A 10124-nucleotide genomic window follows, 5' to 3' on the forward strand; every position below is an offset into this window, starting at 1 on the left:
AACGATTTTCCTGTCTTATCTCAAGAGCATCAGCGTTTTCCAGCACTGTTGCAGATTAAAATATTTTATTCCCATTATCAGTGCCTCATCTATGTCTTAAAATACATGTCAGCTTTTCCATTTATGAGAACAGCTAGATTAATTTGTATTCTGAATGCTTTAAATCATCATATATATGAGAACAACCAGGCAAAGATAAAGTCTCTTGGGTTGAATTCCAGTGAAATTACAGGAGGGTGGACATTAGAGGAAGAAAATATACAACAAAACAGAAAGCAAGAGGAATATGAGTTGCTCATTAAGATTCAAGCTTTGTCCATAACATTCTACCAGTGATTTCTATCAGAAAGCAAATAATTTCGCAAGTCCGTATTGGTTGGTCTTTATGGATATTTAAGCTCATTTCTAGCAAAGGATTGGTGGCCCAAACTAATCATACTGACAGTAGATTTCTGAGTCAGAACTGAGTCACTGCTACACCCCAACGAAGTAGGACATGCATTTTAAGTGAATAACCAACAGATAGGAGACTACGTACATTAAACTACAAGCAGCCAGAGATTTGTGAGTTAAACACAGTAACTATTATTGTTCACATCAGGGTCAGAATAAGAAGAAAATCCTTAAAGGTCCTCCAGATCAAAGATTATTCCAGAACTGAGAGAGGAAAATCAATATGATTTGCATTTGGAAGAAGTTATGGTTTGTATTTAGGCCCATCCCCAATCTGAAATCCCCAATCCTTCAAAATCCACTCCTTTTCTTTCTTTTTGCACTGCAGCTCTTCAATCCAGAAAAGACATAAATGAGGTATGCATGCCCCAAGCTATTGTTTTTTCCGTAAAAATAACAAAAATGAATATTAGGGGAAAATATGTGAAATTGCAATTGTTATTTGGAGAAATACAGAAGTATGTACAGACCATTGCGCGGCCCATTTTTAAAACAAGGTGACAGGCTAACAGAGAAAGGGGATAAGCTCTTAAAACTTGGAAGATCCCCAAACTTGCAGATTGTTCCGGCTGTGCTCTTCAGCCTGGGAACACTTGAACACCAAACCATGCTCTAGTCCAGTGTTTCTCAACCTTGGCCATTTTAAGATGTGTGGTGTTGTGGTTCTCAGCCCCTGTTCATCTCCTCTTTTCCATTTGCGCTCTTGATTTAAAGTTTGTTCAAACCCAGCAAGCCGCTTCAAGCAGAACTTCAGGGGTGAGGCCAGGAAGTGGACCTTTGTGGCAAACTCTTCCCAAACCATGTTGGATATTTGATTAGGCTTTTGGAACAATCCATTCTTATTCGTTAATGCGGCGGGAAAGGAGCAAGAAGTCAACGGGGTATCAGAACGGCAAGCTCTCTGCCCATTGGTAGGGCTAGCAACGTTTTTCCAGGGAATAGCAGAAGTGGAGGCTCCAACCACAGACCAAGAGGCAGTGGGTCCCTGACATGTCCTTTGCCACAGCTCACCTCCCCAAAAGCTAAAGTTTCACTCCAAGAAAAAAAAAAAAGCAGGGGCAGTTAATTACAAAATTAAGGGTTCAGTTTGCAGTTGGATTCCCCCTACAAAAGCATTCCGTTGCACAGAAGTTAAACAGCAGGGCCTGCAGGAAATAAATAGCAAGACTTGGAGCCAGGGACAGGAAAATAGGAAGCAAAATCCTTCAGGGAGGCTTTGCTTTACAGTATACGAGGCTTTGAAGGCATCACCCAGGTCCCCCCTTTGCACCCCACCCCACCCTAGTTAGGCATTCTCCTAAGGGTAAGCTATTACCTTGCAGTGAGAAACTTCCCAGATGAGATATTCCTTCTCAGATGAGCAGATTCATTCGCTCCCTTTAATTAAGGCCCAACGGCATGTGGGAATATGCACACGCCAACCTTACAGGAGGCAATTTTAATTATAACTTAAAAAAAAAAAAATCCAGAAGCAGCTCTCTGATGAACTCCAACAGAATGCTCACCTAGGAATGTCACTTTTAGCATTCCTGGATACCTTTATTGCTTGGTAAGTTTTATATCCCGTCTTGGTTTTGTATTACTCAAGGTGGCATGCATCACGTTGATTTGCCCCATACAGGTAGTCCTCGTTTAACGACCATTCATTCAGCAACCGTTCAAAATTACAACAGTGCTGAAGAAAATGGACTTACGACCTGTGCCAAAGATGTGGCCATTGCAGCGCCCCCACTGTCACGTGACCAAAATTTGGGCGTTTGGCAGCCCACCCGCACTTACGACCGCAGAGGCGCTGCAACTCCCTCCATCCATGTATCTCCCCCCCCCCCAATATCTGCCCTTTTGGCCACTCTGCACAGTGTCAGGCGGTGGGGCTGGGCTGAAGGAGGCCCGAGACCTTCAGCAGCCTCAGGCAGCGGCCACCGCCCCAGGCCTCGACTTCAGCCCCGGCCCCGCCACTGAGAAATGCCGCCTCACACTCCACACCGCTGGCCTTCGCCACCTCACACCGTTCCCCAAGCCGCGTCCCGTTCTCACGATCCTTCGGAAACCTTTTGGCCTTCCCTGGGTCTTGCAAGAATGGGACGTGCGCCATTCCTTCTCCAAATTGTGAAGGTTTCTGAAGGATCGTGAGATCATGAAGCCTTTGAGTAGAAGAACCCCTCACTAGTAACTCCCTACTCTAGAGTAAACTCCTGGCCCAGAGGAGACCTGTTCTCGGGATATACGCTGCTCTGAAGCCAGCAAATGCCTGATTCTAGTGTTTGAGGAGCCCTGATTTATGCAGGTATTTTGTGTACATGGGAAAGGATGCTACACAGCATGCAAGAAAGTCAGAGGATGAGCAGCTGGGGGGTGGAGGAAAAGCTTTAACTGAAAGCTGGCTTGCTATCTCTGCTGTTCCAACAGGCTTAGCATTTTGAATAAAACATGACCAGTAATTTATTTAGTGAGCAAGTCTTGGAGCGGGGGGGGGGTGATATTCTATTTTCCACTTTTCTGCTTTATCTAAAATGATTATACTGGCATTTTTAAAAGTGGCAAGCAGTGGATCCACTATCTATTTGTATGTTGGGTGTGACATTCCTGGATAATTCTATGCCTCTGTTTTTGTTGCATTTGATAAGCGTGAAAGAGATGCCTAGGTGTACAGTCTGATCGGTGATTTATTTTATAGTCCATTGATAATGTATCTCATGGAGGTATTTCCTGACTAGTAAAGTAGCATGGCCAAGGGAAGTTAGGTCAGATGGGACATCTAGTTTTGGGGTAGGAAAGTAACTTCCCTTTGTTCTCCTGCGTTTACAATATCACAAAATATTTTGGCAGAGACCACAGCCAAAAGCAGAGTAGGCTTCTGCCTATGAAGAATCTTCTAGCGTCACCCCACCATCATTGAGTGCAACGGTGTGCTTATGTGCTAAGCCAACATCAAACAACTCTTGTTATGCTATGTTAGCACAATGTATCAGCCCAGCCACCATCTCATAGCTTCTTGCAACTCAGGGTTGTTGTGATATTAACAGGTTGGGCAGAATGCCATTTATGGTCTGGATCTCCTGGTAGGGAAGGCAGGATGCCGATGAAATGAATAAATAAGAGGTTATTTTGTAAACATAGACGTTGGCATCTCAGGTGAATGCTAATTGCTGCTGATCACCAGTGAGGAATCTCCAGTTGGAGAAGACATTGACAGAATTCTAATATGACTTCAAGATGTGGGGAGAGTTAATTAAATAGCTGAGACTTTGATGGAAACCATCCTTGAAGTCTGCTGTTAAAGTCTTCCATGGCAAATCTTCCTTTGCTCTTCCTAACTTGTCTTCCCAGGTTTTTCCTAAGTAATCCACGTTAAAAAAAAAATATGCAAAATTTCAATTGCATCATCATGGCCATCCTCTTGACTTGGCTTCCAACGCCATACATCTCTGATTCTGTATTCTGAATGTATATCCTTGCCATGTAGTCAAATCCAGAGATGAACATATGATCCATAAATAACTGCAAGTATCACTTCTCAGTTCGTAGCACTTAATAATACATCTGAAACTATAAATGCAATATATAATTAGCCATCCTTGTAATTATTACTTCTACCGCATCAGCAGGGATGATAAAATTCAGTTGGTAGCATCTCATCAGCACATGAATTTGGGGGCTTTCAGGGGTTCCAACAGCCTTGGCTGATTCAGTTTGCAGACCGGCCTGGATTAGTGCTCCATCCATGCCAAAGTCCATTCATTAAAAATCAGAAAAGATACATTAAGTATTTGCAAACGCCGAAAGGCAGATGTTCAGCAGTCTTTAAAGATTATCAGATTAAAGTAGGTCAAATTATTTCTGTTTGATTCTCAGAAACCCAAACCGCTCTTTTAAGCTGATTAGGAGATGTGACCCAGATTGCAGCTTTTATGCCTGGAAATTCATCACAGATCTTGTGATGTGCGGCCAAACAAGAGGGGAGGTGGGCTCCTTCAGCACAGTTTCTTTTGCTTGGCCTGCAAGTAGAAAGAATAGGACCCCCTCCCTCTTATTTAATTGTGGGCTAGGGTGAAATATGTATCATTAATTTACATGGCAGGCACCATCATTCCAGGCCATATTAATGTGCAATTAAGGCAAATTTATTGCTAAAGACGTCCCCTGCAGATTAACAGTCCCCTTGCCAGGATCCTAGATCAGGCATGGAGTATTTCCCCCCTCCTTGACTTTTTTTAAAATTTTTGCACCCCCCAGAGCACTCCCTTCCACTATAACTGCTAAAAATCAGGGGCAATTTGTCTATCATTTTGAGAAAGAACTACTCCAAAATGTTAGTGCCCGCCCTAAAGCAGGATTAATGTAACTTCAGAAGCAAAGAATGTCCATCCAGGGATGCAGACTTCAGATACATCCTCATCCAGGTCCACCATCTTTGCATCATCCTTTTCCCAGAATGCAACCATCCTTGCTGCACTTAGGGCATTACGGGAAACAAGCGTGGCTCCTAAGCCACGGGAGACCCAGATGGCAGTGGCTTGGTCACAGAGGTGGTGGCTCAGTCACAGATCTCTATGAGCTTTTGATCATCTCGTAGGCTGGCTTTTTGGGGGTGCCAAATCTGAATGTAGCTCCATGTGCCCCAAGATCCCAGCCAGGTTGGATTGTAAACTCTGGTTTATTGGCTAATCTACAGGGTTTGCAGTTGGTAAAACGATGGTTCCTAAACATCATGGTGTATTCAGCAAGCCACGGCTTAGTGCCATGTGTAAACCTCAGTTTCCTTCTCCGCAGAAAGGAAAGATAGAAGGAACACTTCAGAGCCTCCCCCCCCCCCCATTCCTGCAGCTTTTTGTCAAGCAGAAGCTCGCTCCTTGTAAAAACTGCATGCAAAAAAAGGAGCTCTACTCCTCTGAGAAACCATCGTTTGAGATTATTTTTGTTCCTTTTAAGAGAAGCACAATCTGTTTTCGCTACTTGTAGAGGCGGCTGTATTTTTATTTCTTCTAATAAGCTTGCATCCATATGCAGAACCGACTCTCTCTAGCAATATTTCGAGATTGGATCTGACAAATATATTTTATAATGGCCTGCGTGAACTAACATGGTGCAATTAACATCTGACTATAAGGCTGCGCTTGAGATTAGCAATATAGAGGAGGCAGAGTGTTAAAAATTGTCACTCATCGTTTGGGGCAACATTACGCAGCTTGCACAGAGGTTAAAACTTTAAATTTCTCGTAATGGCATCTTTTTCTTCCCCCTTTACAGTATTTTATTTTAAGCGCTGTTCCTCTCCGTGGTAACTCATGATGAAAACAACAGCATAGCCCCCTCCAAGATAAATTTAAGGAGAATTATTTTCCAGGAACAGCTATAAAAATGTACAAGCGATCCCACCCTTGTAGATATATTGCCTCGAATCATGATTTGTTGATTCACATTTTTGAATAGGCTAACATACATTGGGTCCACCCCACAAGTTAAGCAAACCGAGAAACCTTATTCTAGCTTAATGTGATATACCATCAGGTGATATTTAGGCAGTCTACTATATTAAGCAAAACCCAGGCTTTCTTATGTTTTCTTTAAACATTATGATCTTCTTGGGACTTTAAATAACTAAGCCCAGCCATCGTTTTATTTCCCATAATGTAACGGAGCAATGGTACTTTGGAAGCATAATGGGAAATTTTTAAAACTTGCAGCTCAGGGCAAACTTGGTACATTGCTGTCAATGAGGGCTAACTTAACTCTTCCTCGTGTCTATTTGATTCAACAAGGTGATCTTTCCAGTTGGGCTGTTGAATTTGATCGGCCCATATTTGGTCATTCAAATCAGTGATACACAATTATTCAAGATTTTCAAATTATGTTCATTCAGATCAATCAAAAATGTTGAATTGCAAGGCCTCACTGTTGCACATAGAAAATCCTCCAATGGTGGGCATAGCCCCTGGGCCTCTATGTGGGGATTAAAAAAAACTAAGATGGCAGTCACCACATGTTCAAAACCCTACCCCCTTTTACATCCATCTTATAAAAAGGGGTGGGCTTCAATCATGTGGACATGGCTGCCATCTTGTTTTTTTTTTTTTTTTTAGCTCTCTCTGCAAACACTCTGGCAAAACCCATCAAGGGGGCACCCATGACCCTTACTGTTGGCTTTGACCCCAGCCTTACAATAAGAACTTTTCAACCTCCCTGAGGCTAACTGCAAGTTTGAAGATCCGCCCAGTAGATCTACTACAACAGATTGAGACAGGATCACACAATACACTAAATGATCTGTTTGACATTGGCTTACCCAGACTCTGTAGCTTGTAAAGATTCTGAACTGAGTGAATTCAGTGAACCTATCAGACCAACTGTGGTTAATAATCCATGGCTTAGCATAACAAGTGAACCCAGGCACACCGTGATCCTTCAGACAAATGTCTGAAAATAACTACAACAAGAATCCAGAAACAGTAGAGTCAAGACTGGCTTGGAGTCTTAATTCGCATCGAACCTCTAAAACATCTTTATGCCATTTTATTATTATTTTTTTCAAATAACCAAAACAGGTGGACACCACCTTGCCTCCATTTCATCATTCTCTGGCTCATTTATTCTGCAGAAGTGACCCATTTTCAAAGGTGAAGGAGGGAGAAAATATCAAGGATGAGATATTTCTCCAACACAGTCAAAGGAACCTAAAATGAACTCAAACAGGTCACACACCCTTTCTTCTCTGCTCTGAAAGATGCAGTTGACCTTCAGACAAAATGGGTGCAAAATAAGGACACCACGCAATGCAAATCTGTCTTGAAAGACAAGCTGGATTGGTATTATTGTTGACATCGAGTGTCACCAGGGGACGAAACAGATTTTTGCCAGGCATCCTGGCCATATTATTTATTGCACTCTCTGCCCTCTCAGCAAAAGTGCACTCTCTTCGTTTTCTAGTGACAGAGAGGACGTTGTTTTATTAATGCTACTGAAGGGGCTGGGAGGAACCATGGGAAGCATTCAGGGTCAAGGCAGGACAGTTACGGCAGTATAAGAAATCTAGAGTTGACCTTGGGCATAGGGAAAGGATGAACAACCTGGTAAGGGGGCATTTCCAGAAAAGATTACACAGTCCAGAAAAGAGGAAAACATGAGAAAAAACCTCAAAAAAGCCCTGCCTTGGTTTTGTTTAATATAAGATGAGACAGCGACAGACTTGGACAGGCTTTCCAGATTGATGCCAATCCTTCAAGGTAGAGCTGGTCAAGAATAAGCACAACAGAGATTCCAGGAATGCTACTTTATTGTAGAAGGGTATAACAACAGTATCAGAGGTCCGAAGGAGATTTCTCCCCAGACGAAAAAGTTGTCCATCATTGAATTACAGCAAAACACAGCCTGAGTCCACAGACTAAGCCCCAGTTTGCCTAATCAGTATTGGTTGACTAAACCTCAATAAGTTCAAATAACTCACCGGTTCTTACATTTGCAACTCCCAGAACTCAGTCTGAACCTGTGTCCCTGGAAAAACACAATGCCAAGATTCATATAAGTTCCTGGCTTCATGTATTATACTAACCAAGGAGGCTGGGTTTGCACAGTCCATGGATTCAAACTTAAAACTAACCAAGCTTTGTCCATGGCATGAATACAGTTGCTACAGTTTACTTGACTGAATTGGACCATATTGTTGGACCATATTGCATGAACACAATACATCTGCATCCAAGATTTAGATGTTTTCTTTATTCTTTGGTTGCTATATAAAAGCTCTCCTGATTCATTGCCACAATAATTATTGCATTCAAATACATTCACACCCCCACATTCCTATCTCCCTTTAAGAAAGAGCCGCTGTAATGGGTGCCCTGCTTTCTCAGTGTCTAAAAAGTTTGGAACTGAGTGAGTCACTTGCTGATAAAGATGCTGTGATTCAGAAAGATGTATTCACAAGCCATCTCTTACCTCCCCCCCAATAACTGTGGAGAGCCACCTCACTTGTTTTGTTACAAGCTCTGGTTGCATTCATCCACCCAAAATTTGCCTTAACCGTTATGTTGAAGCAGTATCTTCAAGCTGTCAACAGAAGGTTCATAGAACAGATGAAACTACTGGTACTTCCAAGGATTCCTGACTGAGTTCACCAATGTACTTTGGCACGGTGTTCTTGATGGTGGGTTGTTCAAAAAGCCACCTTTACTTGCACTGAAGATTCTGCTGAAGAAAGTGGGAAAAAGATGATGATGACGATGTGCTATCAAGTCATTTTCGACTCCTAGCAACTACATAGGTAGCTAGATTTAGCAAATTAATCTTTGAAGATTCGATTTTGAAAAATACAATCTAGCTCTTAAATGTCAAATTTCCCTCCTAGCCATTAAGACTGGAAACAATGCAAAAATAAAAACTCTCAGCTTAGCTTAGTAATATTTCTCAGAAGAAAGATTAGAGTTCCAGCTAGTACTGTCCTTTCAAATGAGAAACCTATATACGTATAAGCAATTGATGGTAGCAAAACTGTGATCCATTTTGTTATGTTTTTGGGGTGTGAAAGGGAGGAAGCCTGACTCTTTTTGCAAAGACATCTGTTGACTGCTTTGGTAACTGCTGCTAAACTTATCAGTGTGAGAAATTATTCACATTGAACTGTTTCCATCCCCTGAGAGATGCAAGATTCCTTAATAGGGAACAGGAGACTGCCAGACAGTGGCTGGGTTTATTCAAAAAGCCAGCGTTGGCATCATGAACCACGATTTGTTGAATAAACCTCTATCTTTGTTTGGGGTACCATAAAGTTTGAAAAATATTTTTTTCTTTTACTTTCTTTCTCTTTTTTCTTTTCTTTCTTTCTTTGCACTTTTTTCACTTAATAAGTAATAAATAAACATATATTTATTGCTTGCCCAACCCTAACTCCAATGAAATCATTTATTTATGGAGGGGAACACAAGGTGGCTTATCATTTGGGGTGGTCCAGTGCTTCAAAGTTTGAGCAGTTCTGTGTACAGTGTGTGAACCAAGCCTCTACATTAACGAATGGCCTTTCTTACTACTGTTAGTTTTTTATGACTCACTTTAACTGGAACAATCTTAAACTCCTTTTCCAAGCCATCCTCACCTGTTGGATGTACAGATCAAAAGTTGCAGAACCCAACAGTATTGCCAGTCTGGCTGATATCAGTCTTGCCAAACAGTGGGGATCGGTAGACTTCCAAAGTAGAAATGGCAACCATAGATGTTAAGCACATTCATTGGCTCCCTGCCAATCATCTCCACCCTTTCCTCAGATTTTCCCATTGTCTTGATAAAGATGGAACCAGGGCCAAACCTTTCACCGAGCATTTCAGCGCTCTTCCAACATGGCTGCCATGGCAACGTGGAAATTTTCATTGTCAAGTTGGCCTTCAAAACCAGCCTTTCAATCTCACTTGCAAGAAGGAAGATAAAGGTTCGATTATCATTCATAGAATTTGGTGACATCCTAATGCTCATTGTGAGGAAGGAGGGAAGAACTGGAGCTGATTTCAAGAAAGGAAGAGCAACCTACCTTCTAGTTCCTGCTCAGATTAACAGGCTGATCACAGCACCATCAGTTCTGTCTCAAGGAGAAATATGGCTTGAGCATCAGAAAAAGACATGCCAGAAACTTAGTAGGTCAACCAAGTGAGTGAATTAAAGGAGAGGACCACAGCAGGGCTGGT

The sequence above is a fragment of the Python bivittatus genome, unplaced genomic scaffold (genome assembly GCF_059951505.1).
Source record: "Python bivittatus isolate LINGU-HERP-01145 unplaced genomic scaffold, Pbiv_v1 ctg000560_np1212, whole genome shotgun sequence".
Classification (NCBI taxonomy): domain Eukaryota; kingdom Metazoa; phylum Chordata; class Lepidosauria; order Squamata; family Pythonidae; genus Python; species Python bivittatus.